This window comes from Mastomys coucha, chromosome X (genome assembly GCF_008632895.1).
Source record: "Mastomys coucha isolate ucsf_1 chromosome X, UCSF_Mcou_1, whole genome shotgun sequence".
Lineage (NCBI taxonomy): Eukaryota > Metazoa > Chordata > Mammalia > Rodentia > Muridae > Mastomys > Mastomys coucha.
In genome coordinates, this window is record NC_045030.1 from 80,578,742 (window position 1) to 80,600,867 (window position 22,126).

General features: G+C 38.5%; 1 protein-coding gene across 4 annotated transcripts in view; it reads right to left on the minus strand.

The window, feature by feature from the left end:
• Nucleotides 1-22,126, minus strand: part of LOC116086580 (transmembrane gamma-carboxyglutamic acid protein 1-like) — a 92,931-nt gene that overhangs the window by 64,753 nt on the left and 6,052 nt on the right. The window contains exon 2 of one of the 4 annotated variants that reach the window (XM_031364806.1): nt 2,183-2,322. The exons of the other annotated variants lie outside the window; for them this stretch is intronic. The gene's annotated coding sequence lies outside the window, so the exon portion shown is untranslated. The remainder of the gene's footprint in view (nt 1-2,182; nt 2,323-22,126) is intronic. 4 annotated transcript variants of the gene reach the window in all.

The window sequence follows — 22,126 nt, forward strand, 5'->3', positions numbered from 1 at the left end:
TAAAAAAAAAAAAAAAAGGGTCCAATTCATTAAAGTCCATGTAGTTTTGGGAAAGTCTCTAAATGTACTAACCCTGCTTTTTAGCTTCTAAAGTCCTGCTTCTGGCTAACTGTTCTTGTTAACTGACGTATGCCAACTCAGAACTTGTTTTTTGTACTTAAAAGCTCATGCTGAGAAAGGTTCAATATCCTGACCACTCAGTGTAGTTACTGGCCAGCTAATAAAGACTCTCTATTAGTTTTAAACCTATGTCCAAGTAGTCTTCTTTGGTGAATACCCCCATAACATTTCTGGAGGTCCTACTGAGATCCCAGAAAGACAGACCTCAAGACACTGGGGAGGGGGGTGTTTCACTGGTGGGAAAACTCCCTGGCTTATGATCTGTGCTCCGTTCCACTGGGGACCTGAATCCTTTTGACTCTGCCAAGTCACACAGAGAAACAAACAAAAAAAATCCAAAAACCAAAAAACCAAAAAACCAAAAACAAACTAAAAACGTCTACCTGGGGCAAACACACTTGCCCGATTTGTTGACTGTTCAGGCTTGGTCCCTGTGTGGAGGTAGGGAGAAGCCAGGCCTCTGGTCCAGGGCATTCTGTCCTTTAAGAAGAATGCATACAGGGAGAGGGAAATAATTCTCCAAGGTGAGTATTCCCTCTCCATGCCTGCTCTAAGTAGAGCTGGGATAGAGGAAACTTTCCCCTGGATTGAACGCAAAGGAAGAAAGTTCCATCCCGTTCTTATTTATGATTTATGCTGCCTTTTAAATCAATGATCTGTAAAATCCACCATTGTCTAAAATAGAGTAAAAAACTACCACCCCTGGACTGGGCAGAAGGATTGCTGCCTGACAACACAGACAGGACAAAATGGATTTTCCTTTTGTTCAATAAAACCAAGGAGATTTTAAGCAATTTTCACTAGGTACTTTTAAAGAAAGATTAGAGGCAGCTGCTAAAAAGAATTCTTTTGTCACGCAGTCAGTCTCTGATATTAGAAAAAATATAAAAGTTAAAATATTAAAAGTATTAGCAGGTCTCAATTGCTGGACATAACTCAAAAGGGTGTTTAACAACAGAGAACAGATTGGGACAAGACCTTCTGCATAAACTGAAAAACACTATTGCCTTCAGTGATGATGAAAGGCAGTTAAACTTACAGATATCAAGCAAAATGTTAATGTCTCACCCTCTGTCAGAAGAAACAAAGAGCCCAGGACTGGTCCAACATCAAGGTCTTAAAATCAGTTCAACTAACCAGGTCAGCTACCTTCATCCAGATTAAACAATACCAAGTGATCCTGTAAACAAATGAGGAAAATGTTGTCCCTATTGGATGGACTGAAGAGAATCATTCTGGTACCCAGCTGGTCACCCTGGAATATGCCTCTCCTTCCTGTGAAGAAACTTAGGGACCTCTGGATCTCATGAGTCTGATTCTTCCAGAGAAGCAGGTGTACATTGTCTTGGAGCTGAAAGATGTGTTCTTTAGTCTCCTGTTGGCAGAGGTGAGTTAGTCGATCCATCTTTGTTTTTAAATGGACAGACATGATGGGAGGTTATAGCAGGTAACATACCTGGATCAAGTTGCCCCAGGATGTAAAGACACTAAATGCTGACTTCTCCCCTCCCATCGTTAGGTTTCCTGAGAAGTAGATTATAAAAAGGCCACTGATGGACTACTGCAAGAGTTACAGATCTTCGGCTATAAAATATTGGCTAAGAAAGCCCAGTTTATAGGTTACCTATCTTGGCCACCAGCTTAAGAAAGGCAATAGGAGCCTGTCTCAGAGTAGCATTGCTGCCATCCTTCAGATTCCAACTCCAAAGTGTAAGAAACAGGATTGAGACTTTGAGATTTGAGAGACAGTTGCATCAGGATATTGCTGCGTCTGAATGCTAGAGTTTGTGGAAATAACAAGGCCTCTCTACACCAGCATTAAATCAGGAGTTTGGGATAGTGAAAGGCACTAAGCTCCTAACCTGGATTGAGACTAAACAAAAGACAAAAAGGGTTTTAACCCAAACTTTGAGGTCTTGGAAATGTGCTGTGACATTTCTATTGAAATGATTGTACCCTGTAGACACAAAATGGCCCCACCTGCCTAAGAGCTATGGCAGCTACTGCTAGTTTAATGAAAGAAAGCAAACAAGTTAACTCTAGATCAAGATTGTATACTCACAGCAAAGTTGAGGCTCTTCTCTGAGAAGCAGTATCAGAATGCTGTCTAAAGACTGTGTGACCAGGCCCTACTCCAGACAGTTCAGTTGAAAAACACACCACCATCAATTCTGTTAGGCATGGGTATTCAACCATGAATGTCTGGAGATGAAAGATAAAACAAAGTACGTGGGAGCTGCAGTAGTTACTTTTACCAAGACAATTTGGGCCCACGCCAGTTACCTTTGCCCAAAGAGCAGAACTGATTGATATGACCTACGCTCTTGGACAGAGAACACAAAAGTCCGCCACCATATTCATGGATCATCCATCAGTATGGTTTTATGACCAGCCATGTCCACAGTGTGGTTTATAAAGAAAGAGGGCTTCTCACTGCTGAAAAATAAGACATCTTCCCCTACAAATTGTTGTCCTCCACTACTGGGTTGCTGATCTAGCTACCCAACAAATGGTCCTAAGACCAGTGGGGCCTATTGATATTCTGATAACATTTACAACCCCACACTGCCTGAGACTCCATGGTAAAGAAAAAAAATGAACAGCTGTCTTAGGGTTTTACTGCTGTGAACAGACACAATGATCAAGATAACTCTTTATAAAGACTTATATTTAACTGGGGCTGGCTTACAGGTTCAGAGGTTCAGTCCATTATTATCAAGGCAGAAATATGGCAGCATCCAGGCAGGCATGATACAGGGGATGCTGAGAGTTCTACATCTTCATCTGAAGGCTACTAGCAGAATAGTGGCTTCCAGGAAGCTAGGATTAGGGTCTTAAAGCCCATACCCACAGTGACACACGTACTCCAACAAGGCCATACGTCCTGGTAGTGCCACTCTCTGGCCCAAGCACATACAAACCATCACAACAGCTCAAACCCACAGGTTGATGAATGTCTTACTTAGGGTTTTCATTGAAGAGACACCATAACCAAAGCAACTCTTATAAAGGACAACATTTAATTTGGGCTGGTTTATAGGTTCTGAGGTTCAGTTCATTATCATCATGGTGGGAACCAAGGCAGCATCACAGCATTCATGGCACTAGAGGTGCTTAGAGTTCTACATCTCGTTCTGAAGGAAACACAAGACTAACTTCCAGATAGCTAAGAGGAGATTATCATTGCCTACCCCCACAGTGACACACTTCTTCCAACAAGGCCACACCTCCTAATAGTGCCACTCCCTGGGCCAAACACATTCAAACCATCACAATGGAGGACATTAGAGGGGAAGATCATACTCCTAGAAACAACTGGCAGGACTTTTGGTAACTAACCTTCACCCTTCACCAGGCTACTCTGGGGTCCACAAAACATTCTGAGTTGTTCAGTCCAAGATATGCTATACCTTGACTGGACAGCCCGTCATGAGATGTCTCAACCAAATACCATGTGTGTCCTCAACTAAAAGCAAAACAGAGAGCCCTTACCCAGAAAAGGGTCAGAATGAGAGAGCAACATTCCATAAACTCTGGAAAAAAACTGACTTCACCAAGATCCAGCCAACTGGGGAAGGACAAAATTATTTGCTAATTTTTTAAAATACCTTTCCCAGGTGAGTAAAAGAGTTCCTCACCCAAACCAAAATTGCTCAAACAGTAGTTAAAAAGTTCCTCCAGGAACTGGTCCCCTGATTTAGTCTCCCCCTAGCAATGGGGTCCAATAATGGCCCAGCTTTCATAGCCAAAATCTCTCAATTACTAGCTAAAACTTTAGACATAGATTGAAAACTTCACTGTGCATATAGAACTCAGAGTTCTGACCAGGCTAAAAAAATAAATTAATAGGACATTAAAAGAAACTTTAGCAAAACTCTTATTAAAATTCAGCAAAGGATGAATAGGCCTCCTTCCTTTCCTTTGCATCAGCCTACTACACCCCATATAGGGAGGGATTTACTCCCTATGAGATTATATTTGGAAGACCTCCCCCACTGCTTCCCAGGCTCAGAGACCAACAGTTGGCAGAACTCTAACTGTTCCTTTCTCAAGTCACTATAGGTACTCCAGTCCTCCATACAGGCTATTCATTGGACTATCCAGGAGACCCAGCCAACCTCCAAGTCCATTACTGGTTTCCCCTTGTTCCAGTCCAGTGATACTGTCTGTGTCAGGCAGGTAGCTAAAGGGTCAATGAAACCAACTTTGAAAGGACTCTACATGGTGATTCTCTCCAGTCCTATATTTTCACAAATATAGGTAGAGCTGGTATTAATTACACCATGAGTCCACCTCACTTAGGTCAAGAAAGTGGAAGCCATGGATGGTGCCAATTGAACTATTTCCAGACTGTGAGTGGATCCATTGAAATTTAGGTTTCATTGGGCTCCAGGGACTTCTACTCTATGCCCCCATCTACTTTCTCCTGAAACTTGTGTTTAGTATGAATACAGGGTTATGGTCCAACCCTATGGCCCTCTGGCCTGAACCTGGGAAATGATAAAGATGGATAGAGAGAAGGTATTAACTAATGTAACTACAAACCAGCAACCCACTTTCTATCTTTGACTTTTATTTGCGGATATCTACTTTAAACATCTGGTTATACTAGAGAAAGGAAAGATATAGGGGGTTATCTTTTGAGACAGGAATACTTAGTTTACAATTCTGTGCATGCCTTGTGACTGGGCACCCTAATTGCCACAGCAAGGTAGTTTCCTTTATAAAAATTGGGTTTGTAGAACTGAGGCCTCCAAAAGAAAAAAAATCTCTAAATGATTCTGGCCTTTGGAAAACATTTAAAAACAAAGAAACAAACAACAACAACAAAAAAAAAAAAAAAACAGGGGAATCAGACTCTATGCCTCAGGAAGGGTCCCTGGGGATAGAGTTAATCAATCTCAGGCCGAGCTTGCTCTGACCCCAATTAGCCAGGATTGCCAGTTATGCTTAAGATACCTATCCCCTGTACTATACATGTTAGGAACTACCCAGACTGTCAGCTGACTGACACAACTCATTGTGACTAGGAGCAGCCCAAATTAATGTTAGAGGACTTATACGGGGATTAGAACTTGTCTAATATCCAAAACCTTTAACTTAGGCATTTCTCCTTATTCTGATGCCCATGCCCACTATTCTGCCTTATGGGTTAATTCATATGGCTAACAGCAATATTACTGGACCTCTGGGACTACTTGGTGGGCATGTACTAATGGTTTGATTAAATGTGTCTCTTCTGATTCTTTCTATACTAGGTAGATAGGTTCATCAGGTCCTAGAGATATTAAAAGTCTCAGTTTCTGGATTAAAACCCATGCAGAAATGGTCCTACATAATTGTAGAGGCTTAGACCTCTCATGAGATAAAAGAAAACTTTTGGAAAAACCTGTTGTTTCTATGCTAATTGTTCCGAAGTAAGTAGAAAAACTTCTTGCCATAGTTGAGAAAATAATTGGTACCAGACTCTGTTCTCTTGGTTCCTCTGGCTAACTACTTTGTCATCAACACTGGCTGGGCCTTTAATTCTCATTCTGATTGGATTAGCAGCAAGGTCCTGCATCTTAAACTAAAACAAGATGAGCCCATGATTTGACTCATTCAGTAAAACCAGTGGGGAATATAACAGGGCCTCAGCTGAAGCTTAGTAGGTCCCAGACTTTAGCACAATTGACTCCATGATGGAAGTTCCAATCAGGCTGTAAAACTCAGCACATAGACAGAACCACCCAACAAAACTATAACAAAGGCCTAATCCATCAAAGTCCATATAGTTCTGGGAAAGTCTCTAAATGCACTATACTTTGTTTTTGGGTTTCTATAGTTCCCTTTCTGACTAACCATTCTTAGTAACTGAAGTATGCCAATCCAAAACATAGTTTTTGTGCCTAAAAGCTCACCCTGAGAAAGGCTGAGGGCTATACTGGGATCCTGAACACCCAATATAGTTGCTGACCAGCTAATAAAGACTTTCTAATAGCTTAAACCAAGGTCAGAGCAATCCTCTTAGGTGAATACACCATATCACTGTTGGATGCATCTATTAAACAAACTCCCTACAAATAATATCAGCACATTGTACAAACAGGGAATAAGCTGGAGAGTTATCTTAGCTCATCTAGTAAAGCACTTGCCTACCATGCAAAAAGCTCTGGGTTTTGTCCTTAGTATAAACCAAACATGTGCAAAAATGTCTGTTACTACAGATCTCTTTTCTTTTTAAAACCAAAGTGATATAAGAAATAAGATCTTCTTAATAAGAGAGAATTCTGCCAAATCCTCCTCTTACTTGCCCTTTCTTCTTGTATGGAATATAATTATTCAAACACTAACAGCAACAAGACAGAGTTTTATGCTATGGTTGTCAAATTAGAAACATAGAAAAGTACATATACTTGAAGACATCTTTTAGGAACCAGGCATTTCCAAGTTTACTCTTTGAAGTAGCTACATATTTACCTAAGGCTATATTGATTGCACTTCCTGTTATTTTTTTCAAGTGGGTGTAACAAAGATAGACAGATGAATAATAATTAAGTTCTCTACTTGCATAAGAAAGATAGATACATATTAAAGATGCCACAAACCCATCTTACACTCTATGAAAGGGCACACTGTGAGAAGAATGTAAGGTTGACTACACCTGGAAAAAATATGAAAATAAAGACTTGTTTGCCAGGAACAAAAGGGAAAGAACACATTATTCTGCTTTCTGCCCAAAACTCCCACCTCTATTCCCATGTTAAAAAAGACTAGAAGCCTAGAACACTGTAATAAAAGATAACTTGTCGTTACAACAGAAGTTTAAAAAACAGTACCTCAGCCAAGTATTCTATCAGAGCTCAATGATCTCACTGACTGAGTAAGTATTTATCAGATATGCTGTTGCATCTGACCTGATATCTGATCTTCCAAGTCTTCTGACTAAAACCTATTTTTGTTCCTTCCTATGTAGTAATCAGCTCATTCCAGAATAAAGAGAAAAGCATCATGATGTCATTTGTGATCATTAAAAAAAATCTCAATGCAATTACGAACCTGGCAGAGATCCCAGGAGATCAAATCAGACTACTGTGTAACTCACAGCTTCAAAGTCTCTAGAGACTAACTGGATCCAAGAACTTTAAGAAATTATCTCACCATCTATTCATTTCCTTGGAAACTGCCTCTGAAATGTCTAGCTGCAACATTAACTACCAAGAAAAATCAGTCTTAGGAAATGGTCTTCCTACATACCAATCAATGCTGCTGCTAATTTGAGGAGAAAATTCTCTTTGATCAAGTATTTGCAAAATTCCATCATATAATAGGGTTCTAATTTACTATTAATTCTAAAACAGACTTTCGGGTGGGAGAGATGGCTCAGGGGTTAAGAGCACTGACTGCTCTACCAAAGGTCCTGAGTTCAATTCCCAGCAACCACATGGTGGCTCACAACCATCTCTAATGGGATCTGATGCCTTCTTCTGGAGTGTCTGAAGACAGCTATAGTGTACTTACATATAATAAATAAATAAATCTTAAAAAATAAATAAAACAGACTTTCTCTGTGTCTATAACATAAATATGGAGATAGTTGGTAAGACCCTTGAAAGCATAGCTCTTTTCTTGTTGTTTAATTGAGGCATTCATTCATCTACCACAGATGCGAAAGTAAGTCAAAGGATAGTAATCAATGTGGTAATTTTTAGAGAATCAACTGGAATGCAACTGGATCCTCAGAAGAATCAAAGAAGTCCACTAAATTACAAATGAATCTTTTTTAACCATCTGGGGGAAAACTATATCATTGGCCACATTCATGACTGTCCACGAAAACATTCTTCAGCCTAACTTGCCTTGTCATTCTTGTCTTAAATCATTTTTCAATTAAAGCCTGAAAGCAGCTTAGAGCATTTGATTTCAACTCATCATATCTGAGGGAGAAAGAAGCTGCTTACCACTTGATAAGTAGCTGTGGGTCACAAGAGTCAACAGCAAGATAACCACTTAAGGAACTGAGAAACCCCCCAAAATTTTCAGGGTTCCCGATTCTACCTGCATCACCTAGGACAGAGCACTGAAGGCTCTCCTCCAAATCATAAATAAAAACCTCTCATTCTTTGCTATTCTATACTTTTAAATCTCTGATAATTTCTTCAAGTATCTTAACTTCTATATACATCTTTAAGGTGTTCCTATAAATAAATAATCTCATTTACTTTGTCCTTTGTCTATGAGGAAGAAACTATGAAATGACCTTTATTTAATTACCTTGCTTACTATTCCCTACAGTCCTCCAATTAATGAGTTAGGCAAAAGTACGAAAACATCATTACAGGGATCTAAACCAAAACAGTTCATTAATATAGCACTATATAATAAAGCATATCATAAAAGGCTACTTTTTTCCCTAAGATGCTGTTAAACATGGCTGTGCAGCTACATTACTAAAAGAAAATTTGTAAAATTATTTTTCTTTATGTTCACATTTAACTATTTTACTGAGTAATTTATTACAGTGGGTGCATACTTAATGTACTCTACTATCACGCATTAAATATTCAATTTCTCAGTATACCTTGTATTAGATGCAATTTCTAAAAAGCAAGCATTTGGCTCAAAAACAGTTTTAAACAATTTTCTTTTTTATAAAAAAAAATCTGCAGATTCTGTGCAATATATTTTCAAATGCAATGTATTTTAGAGAGGTGGGATTACACAGGGTGCTCATAGCCTCCTAAGGGTTATTTTTACCTCTAAAACCTGCTATACACTGTTGCATGGAAACAAAAGTCTTGAACACTGTAAGAATAGTAACTAAAGTGGTTTTGAAAAGATGATTCAGTAAAACAGAGGTGGGTGTTTCCCTTGGTTTAGTCTGCCTTTCCATCGTAAGGGAAAAACAGGCTTGAAACCTTTCCATTTCTGTGTATGATAAACTTAGCACCTATAGGATCCCACATACAAACAGGAAAAGAATTACAAAATGTAATGATCCAAATACAATAAAAAGATAAATAAACTTAAGGTATGGGATAGAAGCATACAGAATCTGAGAAAGAACTCAGAATTTCTAGGAGAGATGAAAGATAGGTACATGGAGCTCTTAACCTTCAGTTTTGATCAGGGCTACCTACACGTAGTACATATGGTGAAAGCAGTGAAAGAGCAGTGACAGGACATGGGCTAAACCTCTCATTTCTCTGGCTTACAGAACAAGAAAAATCATATTGAAAAATACTGATTAAGTGTAGGAATAGTAATAGGAAGAGAGCCAGAGAGCGTCTCCAAACTTTTGTCTATGAACATCTCTAACTGAACCATAGATAAAGTTCCTGAAGAGATGCAAAGCAAAAAAAAAACTGTAAACTAAGGCCAGAACTGCCACAATAACGTTACCAGTATATGCAGAGGAATAGACTGACACAGGTTGGAGAGTGTGCATTCACTTGGTGGAAGGGAGATGGTGTGGTGTGTCTTTCAGCATAGGAGTACTTACAAGCAAAATATGTATGGCAAAAGTGAGAGCAAAAGAAAAAGAACTTAGTAGTCTGGCTTTAGAAAAACAGAGAAATCAATTTAAGGAATCATGATTATTCAAAAGAAAGAAGAAATAAGGGGTGAAACCTTAATCTCTAACTACTGGTATTTCTGAGTAAGCCCTGAAACACTTTGATAGATACAAGACTGTTAGTGGCTTTAACCATAAACAAAAATTAGATAAGACCTACTTCAAAAGTTGTAGTAACTCAGTATATATGTGTGTAAGAGAAAGACAAACAGAGAGTAAGCATGTGTGCACTTGCATGCATCTGTATGTGTATGTGTGTGTGTGTGTGTGTGTGTGTGTGTGTGTATGGGTGTGTGCAAGTGTGATAAAGAGAAGCAGGAAAGGAAGAGAAAGCCCAACAAACATTTTCTATTTGGAAAGCAAATCTAAGTAAATATTGCACAGAGAATAAATATGAAGAGAAATGAAATGAACATTAGGGACTATATGGTAATGAAACGACATCAGAATCCGTGAAATGCAATTACCAGTGCTTAGAAGGAAATTTAAATTCTCAAATGACTATGTTTAAAATGGATACAATGGATGATTGAGTGTATTTTGTTTTCTGTCTCTCTCATAAAGATACTAGAATATGTCAGCAGGCAGGCATGCATGGCACTGAATCAGCAGCTAAAAGCTTACATCCCGATCTACAATCAGGAAGAGAGAGAGGGGCACACTAGGGATGGCTGGAAGGTTTTGAAACATTAAAGCTCATCCCTAGTGACACACTTCCTCTGGCAAGACCTAATCCTTCTGAAACAGTTCCATCAACTTGGGACCAAAGAGTAAAATATATGAACCTATGGGAGCCATTTTCATTCAAACCATCACAGACAAGTATTACCATAAATATTTTTTTTCAAAAATATGAAATTTAGAAAACATTTTTCATGTTGCCTTCTATTATTTTCCAGAGATAATACCAGAATAAGAATAGGTGCAGAGGTACAGATGCTTATATGGTAAAAACTTGCTTTTTTTTTTTAAGAAATTCAAACTATTATAGATTGAACAGTCTTCTGGGTTGATGACTACTAATCTGAATAGGCCCACACACTGTCACTACCAATATTCAAATAAATGTTTACGGAGAAGGTAGCTTCAGAAGCAAACTTCCTTCAATTTTGTGAACAAAAATTTCTAATGAAGGAGATTTTGTTCTTTTAATTTGGTCTGACAATATAAGAAAATCAATCAAGATGAATTCCAATAGAAAATTTTGCTGTCTACCTGTCAAATTGAGGGTCTCATTCTGTGGGGTGGTGGGCTATGCAGATAACCTGGTCCCAGTCCAGCAAAGGTCTGGAACCCTGGAAGGCACAGAACAGATGGAGGTGAAGTCAACTGCAGCAGCAGAAGTGGCAGAAGCGACTTCTCCTCCCTGCCTGTGCTCACTTCCCTTCTCCGGAACTCTCACACCAGGCCGGGCTAGAGATCTCGGTGGAAAGCCTCTGGTACACAGGCCCACACAATTTTGCCCAGATACAGGTACAAGGCTCAAGGAATATCCCAAGACATACATGCTAGCTGAGTTGTTTAGCCTGTGAATGTTTTCCTATATCACACAAACATCACTAAAGTGGCAACACAGTGGCTAACAGGCCTATGTGTATTACTACATTATTATTATGTTACCTTAACAAATATACACCACTGATTTACCTGTTTTATTACTTACATAGACAGCAAAAACAAAATCAATGTGATACTATTTTCCCAGAGAAGAGAGCCATTCACTCAAATGAAATTAGAACAACCTTAAGGTTGTTTCCTATATCATAGAGATAAGATATATAGTTCCTAAAAACAAATTTTTATCAGGCTTCTTATCTTTATTGCTACAGCAAGAATTATGAGGCTCTTCTCTCAAGACTTGGGTCAGGCTGGGCCGTGGTGGCACATATTATAAATCCTAGCACTTCAGAGGCAGAGGAAGTTGAGTCTCTGAGTTTGAGGGCAGCCTGGTCTATAGAGTGAATTCCAGGATAGCAAGGACTACATAGGAAGACCCTGTCTTGAAAAACCAAAAACCAACTAACAAAATAACAAACAAAAAAGACTACACATAAGCATGGCTTCCATGGCCCGTAAAAAGTTGTGCAGTTGTTGCTGTTCTGTATCACATTAAATAAGTCTTCTGGAAATCAGAAATATTAATTCAAATATTTTAAGCACATATTAAGAGGGGACATTGAGTGTTTCAACTCTGAATTGATTAAAAGAAACAAATTCAGTGAGTTTTGATGGTTCTAATGAATATTCTCTAGTACCTCCCATAGAGTGTCAGGTATTTATTTACTTCAAATGGAGGCACCCTTGAAGCTGGCAGCTTCTTTGTGGATGTTATGTGCTATTTACAGTGAATAAGAGACTTATATTAGCTGAGTTCCTAAGTATCTTAATCTTGGTTCCATACTCTAAAGGTCTGAGAATATTTCCTAGAATTAATGCTATTTATTTCATTAAATATTTTGTGATCAAATCAAAGATTATGGTTCTAAAATGTCCAGCTATGTTAATTATCAGAAAGATCCATGCCAATATGCTTTGAAAAATTCAGATTATAAAACAAGCTCATCAAAACTCTCTGAACACTCTGCCTGAGTTCTGCCTGGCTGGAGAAAGTCCAAGAAAATGAACTGGAATTGCATTCATTAAATACAGATGTCAACGGATAGATAATACACAATCACATAACAATAAGAAGCACATTAACTGTTGGCCATCTTAATATAATTCATAGCTTACAATAATACTGTATACAGAGATATGTTAAAGAGTTCTTGAAATAAAAATAATGTAGTGTCCTTAAGAGTCGAGACTTCATGCCCAATATTATACAGAGACACCCAATTTAATTAAAGCTTCTGGAAAATAAGTCACACAGTAGTTTATAAAAATATCTTAACCACAATATGATAAATTAAAAAAAAAGAGAGAACAACAAACACGTGTCCTTGCAGTAATTTAACAGGATAAAAAATAAAATCAGCTGAAGTTCAATAACTATGTCACAAGAGAGATAAGCCTTGGCTAGAACTAGAGGAACAAGAGTTACTATACAGTGTTGTTCCTAGGCAGAGCCTCATTAAGGACTGAAAGTAACAGGAAATATAATTCATTAAACAGTCTGTGGCTATTGTCCAGTAAGGAAAGAAATAGACAATGAAGAAGAAAATCCACATAATCCTTGTGAGGTTTTTATAGACATGAAACCTCATGAAAGTTTAAGAGACTATAGTAGTCTTCACTAAGGACTACAAGGAGACAATGGGACAGGCCAACTCTTCAATACAGTGTGAACTCTCAAAGTAATTGTTTACTAAGTTATAAGGTTATTGTATTGAAAGAAATGCTAAATATCAGGTAAGATGATAATTTCAAACTTTATACCTGTATTTTATATATACTTGGAATGGGAGCAGTGTGAGTTAAACTGCTTCATTTCAGTTCATTATGGTCACAAAAAGGAACAGACTAATGAAAGACAGCTTCCCTCCTTGCAGTTCTTTATTTGTATAGCTAAAGAAGAGTAGAAGGTAACTGTCAAGAAAAGCAGTAAACAACAGAAATTTCTTTGAGGGAAGGTAATACAGACTGCTGCTAGCTCCCTAGTTTAAAGCCTTTAAGTTTAGGACCAAGAACATGATAGTGAGGCACCAGCAGGGTAGCCCATCAGATAAAGGAGCTTGTCTTGCAAGCCTGAGGGTTTGAGATCCATGCCCAGAACCCATGTAAAGGCAGGAGAAAACAGATCCCAAAGTTGTTTTCTGACCTCCACTTGTGGTTAAATTCCTGCTTATACTCAGGTTGTTTCTTACCCAGACATCTGGATATAGTCTTTCCATTTAATAATATAAGAAATGAAAGACACATGGACATGAAAAATTAAAAAGAAACTAGGGAAGTACAGGGGAGATGAGGAAAAAGAATCTACTAGAACACACTTTGTTCAAAATGCTATAACATTTGTATAATGCTAGAATTTTGTATAGTAAGTTTATTTTTTTTTAAGTAAGCAAAGAAAGAAAGGAAGGAAAATAGATATACATACAACCATTGTGGTAGGAGGCAGGGGAGAAATTCTGTTCTATGTGATTTTAGTTTATGGAAGGCAATCATGTTCCTGAGTCTTCATGAAAAATTATCTGGCAAAATATAAATACAGGAAACTTTCTACATACAAAATAAATCTGAGTCATGATATTATTTGAATGCATTATTCAAACAAAGAACAAAAGGTGATGAATTTGAAGATAATGAAAAATCAAGTAAAATAGAAAAGTAGGGATCATTATATAAAATCAAGTATACTTTGATTTAACCAAAAACAAAGAAAACAAAATAAGAAAACATCAGTAAAACTTATCTTTCTCAGTTGGGCACAGTGGCACACACCTTTAATCCTAGCACTTGGGAGGCACAGAGAGTAGATGTCTGAGCTTTAGGCCAGCTGGTATACATAGTGAGTTCTAGGCCAGCTAGGAATAGAGAGGCATTGCTTGAAACAAACAAACAAGCAAGCAAGCAAACAATCAAGCAATTTTGCTTTTCACTAGAACACTGGATGTATTACTCAAGTACCTACATCATTAACATATCTGTTTTAAAAGATAAGTCAAATGGGTATCATTAACTCAACAATGGAATGGAATATATCAATATAAATGTCTTGAACATAGACCATATTCCCACCATTGTGAGAGATTCTCAAAGAGCAGGAGACACATAAGCACAGAGAGCCTGCACTTCTAACTACATAGTATCCACTTGGCATTGATATACTAATACATATGTTTTTTACTAATACATATAATAATAAACTCATTTTTTTGTTGTTGTTCTTGTTTGGTTTTGTCTTTTTTTTTTTTAAGAGTGGGTTTGTGTTGCAGACAAAAGTACAAAATCATATTCTGTATGAGATTTTTTTTCAATAGGCACTTGATTTTTCTGATCTGCTGAGGACTCAGATATCTCTTCCTCTCACCAGAATGCAAAACAAACAAACAAACAAAAAAGAACTCAGAAGTTGACTAGGGGGCACCCAATACAGTGGCAAGGATAGTTGAGGTACATCACACTCTGAATTCTTGTAATGGAAACAAGCAAAGAACTAGACTGTAGGGTTGTGGGCCTAGCGTCCGCTCCAGCATAGGGCAAGGCTGCTTGGGGAGGTGGAATGTGGGAAGTTTGACAGGCTGACCACCCTTCCCCAATGCCACAGCTGGGTGGTGTTGATCTGTAGGGAAGCTCCGGGACACTGCTCAGGGAGTGGGAAAGCACAGTCTGAGGCGCAGGATAGTGGAGCTGGCTCATTAGCCCCAAATAAAAACTTAAAACTTGAAGTACAAATGGAGAACTAAAATAGAAAACAAAAGTTTGTGCACAAATGACTCAGAAATGTTAGGCACATAAAACCTGACTAACCAATCTGATCTGCAGGGATACTGAGTGGGACCTCCCACTCAGCTCTGTGAAGCTCTGTGACGGGGTGGGGGTGCAACAAATCTGAGGCTTCAATATCTCTGAATGAACAGATTTGGTGTTAAGAATAGGTAATACAGGACTAGAGATATCAGTTAAAAGAATATAACTACATACTACTAGAAAATAAACAAGGATCTCTGAACTAGGATAAGAACAATATGAATGGACTTTTCAGAACTGCATTGGTGAATTTAGAAAATGAACATAAAGAAAATATTAATACTTCTTACAAATATTGCATCTGCTTTTTAAAACAAACTTCAAAATTAATGACTTTTTACAATATTGTTCATACCTGAAGCAAGAAATACTTGTATTATCAGACTTTGAACCTAAGATAGTTGTGCTACTTCTTCAACAATACTATCTTGCTAATTGTAAGGGAGAAATGAGTTTGAAACTGAATTAGGATAAAATTATAATTAAAAAGTCAAAATATTCTTACAAACGTAATTATTGGCTCCATAAGTAATAGTAATTTAGAAAAGAAATTTGGCATATGTTTCATTAACTGATTTTTGCAGTGACGTCAAATTCTAAAACCAGGCTTATGTTTTCACTTTTCCTGCTTTCTCCCAGAATCACACATGTCACAGTGGATTACTGTAATAAGATATTCATATAGATTTTCTCCAGATTTGGAATGTCTAACACTAGGAAACAAACCATAAAGATCAGGCATATTGGAGCTATATGGGAAGAGATTGATATATTATAAAGTGTTTTGAACAAGACATTGTTTCTGAAACATGAGCCATTTGCTTATCCAGGATTCTAGAAAATGAGACACAACTTGCCTTATAAGACAGCCTTAAAATGTGAAAAGGAATAGAAACCAGTTAACTTACTTCAATTCAAGTGTTGTAGATATAACACATTTTCACAAAGAATGCCAAAGTTACAAATATGAAGCACTGAAATGTGTCTAAGAGTTCAAAATGTTATTTCAATTTTTATCCATTTAATTTCCAAACCTTTCAAGAAGATAATATATACTAAGAAAAGTTCATCACAGGTCTTTGAGCTTAAAAATAACTATACCAAGTATTACTGTTGGTATTCTGTCTGGACTTCACCCACACAGTTACCTGGCAACAACCAGGTAGGCGTAGCCCACTATAAAAAGGGGCTGCTTGCCCCCTCCTCTCTCTCTTGCCTCTTGCCCTCTTGCTCCCTGTCTCTCCCCATTCCCTTCCGATCCCTCTTTCCATGTGTTCATAGCCAGCATCTATTTCTCTACTCTCTCCTTCTCTCTGCCTTTCTCTGCCTCTACTACTCTCTTAACACCCCTCCCCATGGCCTAGATAAACTCTATTCTATACTATAACTTTGTGTGGCTGGTCCCTCAGGGGAAGGGATGTCTCAGCATGGGTCAACTGAGGCACCCACTTCCCCCATACCTCACCACACCCCCATAGAACATATTCTAATATCTCTTTATCTTTTTATAACCACAACAATTACCACACAATATAGGGAAAGCAGAGCAACTATGAACATTTTAAGATCTACATTTACCTATCCATTTCATGGCTCTTTGGTTACTTCATTTTGCTTGATAACATTTTTAAGTAATACTTATGCTTTAAAAATTACAAAGGACAAAGCCTGTACAAGACCCCATATACTTCAAGGGTACTTAATAAATGCTGAAATTAGAGTTTATTATATATATATTTTAAATGATGTATATATTTTTGTTTTCATAAACAGTTTGTTTATACATATAACATGTGCATGCCTGATGCACAGAGGTCTGAACAGGGCATCAAATCACTTGAAGTTATAAACAATTTATGAGCCACTATGTGGGCATTGGGAACTGAACCCAAGTCCTCTAAAAGAACAGCAAATGTTCTTAAGTGCTGAACCATCCTTCTACCTATCCTACCCACAATTTATGCACCTACATAATTCTTAAGTCTGACTTCCTATTTGCAGTATAAAACGGCACAGAGTAAACCATTTCTATTCTGAAATGAAAGAATGGAAGTAGTGAAAGAAGAGATGTGACCAAAGGAAGACTGAAATCAAGCAAAGAAAGCATCAAATCTTGTAGCTGCATGTCCAGCATTTGAGGCACATGGTGTGATATGAATTGTCAAAGAGTTTGGGAAGCCCCTAACCCTACAGTCTTGCAAACAGCAATCCTGATGGCATGTATCTCTTAGAATAACTACACTGCCTGTAGCTTTCCCCAGGAGTAACTCTACCTTCCTTGCATCTCTAAATTCTGAGTCTCCACTGTATTCATATCTTCATACATTATCCTCTTAGAGACTGACTACAGAGATCTTAATCCTCCCATACATACACTGTTTGTACCCCTATATACACACTTTTATTTTGAAATGTGAGTAAAAGCTTTCAGGACCTCCCAAATCTTGCCTGCTTGAATGCCTGCAAAGTCAACACCATATGGATGACTGCAAAGTTTGCAGTTCATAAAGTAGGCTGAGCCCCCTTGAATAATGATTGCGAAGGCTACTGAGTATCTACACAACTGAATACATGGAATCACTTCCTTAATTGGCCCTGTACAAGCAGAGTACCTCAGTTTAGATGGATAACCTACACTCAACATAACTGGATATGTTATCACCATAGGAGGCACATCTCTGGGCTTGCCTTCAAGGATATATCTAAAGAGGATTTACAGTATAGAAAACGTATCGTAAACATGGGAAGCACTGTCCCATGAATTAATGTCTCATGCTTAATAAAAAGAGAAAAAAGGAAGACGCTAACATTCATTTCTCTGCTTCCTTTTTAATATACATATTATTATATGGGTATGCGTGTTTTGTTTGCATGTCATATGTATGTGCCCCACATATACACCTGGTACCCATGGAGGCCAGAAGACGCCATTGGATCGCCCAGAATGAGAGAGATACAGATTGTTGTCACCTGTTACCTGCTTGGAACTGAACACAGGTCCTCTAGAAAAGCAAAAAATGCTTTTAATCACTGAACCATCTTTCAAAGGCCATTTCCCTGCTTCTTGACTACAGATAGAATGTGATTAGATAAAGCAGGATTCAGGATGGCAGTAGCAGCCGGGACCCACAGGACTTCAAAGATACTCCTAGGAGCCTAAAAGACCCAAGAAGGCTTCAAGAGGAGGCACATCTGCAGAAGATGAGTTTGCAGAGTGTACAGCACCTCTGGAATTAAAAAAAGAAAAAAAGAAAAAGAAAAAGAAAAGAAAAGAAAAGAAAAGAAAAGAAAAGAAAAGAAAAAGCAAGTCACCTGAGTATGGTGGCACATGCCTAGTATTAATCCCAGCACTTAGCAGGCTGAGGCAGGAGAATATCTGGGAGTTTGAGGTCTACTTAGTCTACACACCAAGTTCCAGGACAGCTAACGCTACACAAAGAAACCCTGTCTGGAAAAACAAAAAACAAACAAACAAACAAAAGGGTAGGTATTATGGGAAGATACTTTGGGTGGTGATGGCGGGGGGGGGGGCAAGACCAATATACTTCACAATAAACAAAACTCCTAGCTGTGGTTCTCACAGCCAGACAACCCATTATTGATAAATAGGCAAAAATGTATATATTTACAGATGTATGAGCAGCTACAAGAGGCCACACGAATGGGTACAGAGTAATTATAAAATAAATGGCAATGTTTTACAGTTGTATTAGCATTGGAAATACTTAGAAACCTCACAAAACCTTAGTATCATGATCACACATGAGAAAGATGACTTAAAATAATTAAATATAATAACCATGTCATTGCACTCAAAAGCAGTACAAAGGTAGAGGATAAAACACATTAACATTATTCAGGATACAACAATGATTGCACATGTTCACATCTGCCCACCACACTAAGAATACAACACCTGACAAATCCCTCAGGTACCAAATATTAAAATAGAAAGAGAAGAAAACTAAGCAATAGATAAATAGCCATAAGTTAGAATTAAAGCATAGGAGACACTAGTCATGCACTTAAGGAAAATAGGGGCACCCGTGGGCTATATGAGTGACTAGCAGATGAGAAAGTGAAGAGGAATAAAAAAACTTCTTTGACAAAGCTTAATTTCAGAAGAGACATGTGTTGTTAGAACAAAGGCCTGCCTCTTTAAGACAGTAGTCATCCTTTAAAGGCCAGATGCCACAGCCTAAAGGGATGAGGGCATACTTCCCTGTAGACCTTTCTTGAACATGGAGTTTGTCTTGACTACAAGAAGTGCAGGGACAAAGATGGCACAGAGACAGAGGTAACCACCAACTAATGACCAGCCCAACTTGAAACCCATCCCATGGGCAAGAACCAATCCCTAACACTATTTTTTATTTCATTTCTCAATATAAGCATGTAGCTATGCTTATTCTATAATTTATTCTTTGCATAAATTGAATTTTTAAAATAATCCCACATGTGACAAATGGAATATATATCATTCTGTGTCTTATAGGAAATAAACTTGAATTTACTTTTAATTTAAAATATATTTCTTATTTCTATTTTCTTTTTAATATTTCTTAATGGGTGTCATTTTTTTTAATTTATTTATTCACTTTACAGCTCAGTATCAGCTCCTCCTCCCTTTCCAGTACCCCTTCACACAAGTTCTTCCTCCATTCCTGAGAAGAGGAAGCTGCCTCTGGGTGTCACTGCCCCTCACTAACACACGCACACACCACGACCATGACCACGACCACTACCACCACCACTAATACCACCACCACTACCACCACCACCACTACCACCGCCACTACCACCGCCACTACCACCACCACTACCACCACCACCATCACGACCACCACCACAGCACAGCACATCACTGTGAGACTTGGTATATCCTTTCCCACTGAGGCCAGACAAGAAGGTTCACTTAGAAGAAGGGATCTACAAGCAGGCAGACAGGCAGGGAACAGATTCAGGGACAGCCCCTGCTCCAGTTGTTGGGGAACCCACAACTGGAAGACCAAGGTGCTCATCTGTGCTGATGGCCTAGGTCTGGCTAGTGCTCATTCTGGTTGGTGGTTCAGTCTCTGGAAGCCCCCAAGGGTCCAGTTTAGTTGACTCTGTTGGTTTTCCTGCAGAGTCCCTGTCCTCTTTGGGTCCCTCAATCCTTCTCACAACTTTTTTGTAGGATTCCCTGAACTTTTAAGAAGCTCTTAAAAAGTGGTCTTATGGAAGTGGAAATAAGATGGTGGAGCAGAAGCCACACACAGCAAGGGAGTGCTGTTCCAGCAGCCAACAAAACATGCTGGTGCTGCTTGCCCTGGTGTCAGCAAGAGAATGAGGTGGCATGGCCCACGAGTTGCAGGCACAAAGGGCAGGGAGGTATGCAGAGTGGCCTGAGGCTCTCAAGGATCCTACCCCAGAACTGGATGCACTACCCAGCCACAGGATCACCCTGACTCTGGGAGAAAACATGACATCTGAAATGAGTCTCAGAGAAAAGTCCAATATTTACCAGAAACTTTGAACCAGACCAATGACTCATTGCAATAAGTACATGCATGTAAAGTTGTTTGGGCAAAAAATTATATATACTGTGTGACATACAGTAGATTGCAATGCCCCTTTAATAAGTGTATGTGCGATAGACATAGGAAAGATGGCAGAAAAGAACAGATATGCAGAGAGGAAAAACTAAAGACACAGGGAAGGTGACAGGTATGGAAGCAGAGGTGCAACAAAGGAGCATGTCGTTGTCAAGTAGGGTGGGCAGTACAGTATATAGCAGCATAGGCAAAATCTGGAAATGTTATTTGCCACATGTAACATGAATAACCTCTAGTCCATTTACTAACAGAATCCTCACTTCCATCTTCATGAGTCCACATCCACATTTGCTGTCCACATCCCTCTGAGTATTCTGAGCTAAGGTTCAAACCAAATCACCAATTTAGTTCTCGTTATAGAATTTTGGGGATTTTCCTTAATTCTCATCTACATTTTTCCCAAGTTCTTCCAATAAACCTGTTCTAAATCCAAAGCACAAATTGAAACTTCAAACAGGTTACAATTTACATTGGTATATCTTTGATGTTAACTAAGTAACAATCTAATAAAATTTATATAAGATGTCTATCAAGAAAACTAGAAAACTCTGATGAAATAAAAGTACCAAACAAAGAGAAATGACTTGTGGATTCAAGGATACAAAGACCCAATAGTTTCAAGGTATTCTTTCCAACTTGGTCAATAAATTTAATACAACCTCCCCCTTCCAAAAAATACCTAAACAACCTTTATGTTGTGACTATAAAATACTATATCTGAAATTTATATTGAGAGGCAAAAGATATAAAATAGCCAATTCCGTATTAGAAAATAATAAAGGCAGAACATTACTACAAATTTCAAGACTGTATTATTTGTCTCATTCCTGTGACAAAATCCCTGACAAAAGCAACTCAAGGAAAAGTGTATTTTTTATGACAGTTCCAAAGGATCTAGTCCACCACAGCAGGAAGGCACAATGGCAAGACTAAGAACCCAATGATCACACTGTGGCCAAGGTGAAGAGAAAGAGAGTGGTGAATGCCTGTGCTCAGCCCACTTTCTTGCTTTTATTTATTCAGTCAGGGACCACAGCCTATGGATGGCACCACCCACATTTAGGTTGGCTTTTCCCATCTCAGTTAACTCAATCAGGGCAATGCCACACAGACATGGCAAGAGATTGCATCTATGATGATCCTAAATCCCCATGAAGTGGCAGGTGATGAAGGAGGAGAAACCATGTGAAGCCATGTAGAATTCACAAAGGCTTTCTATAAAACTCAAGTTATAAAAAAAATGTGCTATTGGTAAAATAATACTTTAATCAATATAATGAAAGACCCCTGGGGGTGACCCCCACTCAAATCTCGGGAGGACGTGCACCCAAGAATCACGAGAGACCGTCCTTGATGTAATTATAAGAGGTATATTTAATTTTCAGGGCGCCCTGGTTCGGCACCACACCTATCTCACGCAGGAGATAGTGGAGCCGACCACGAGGCT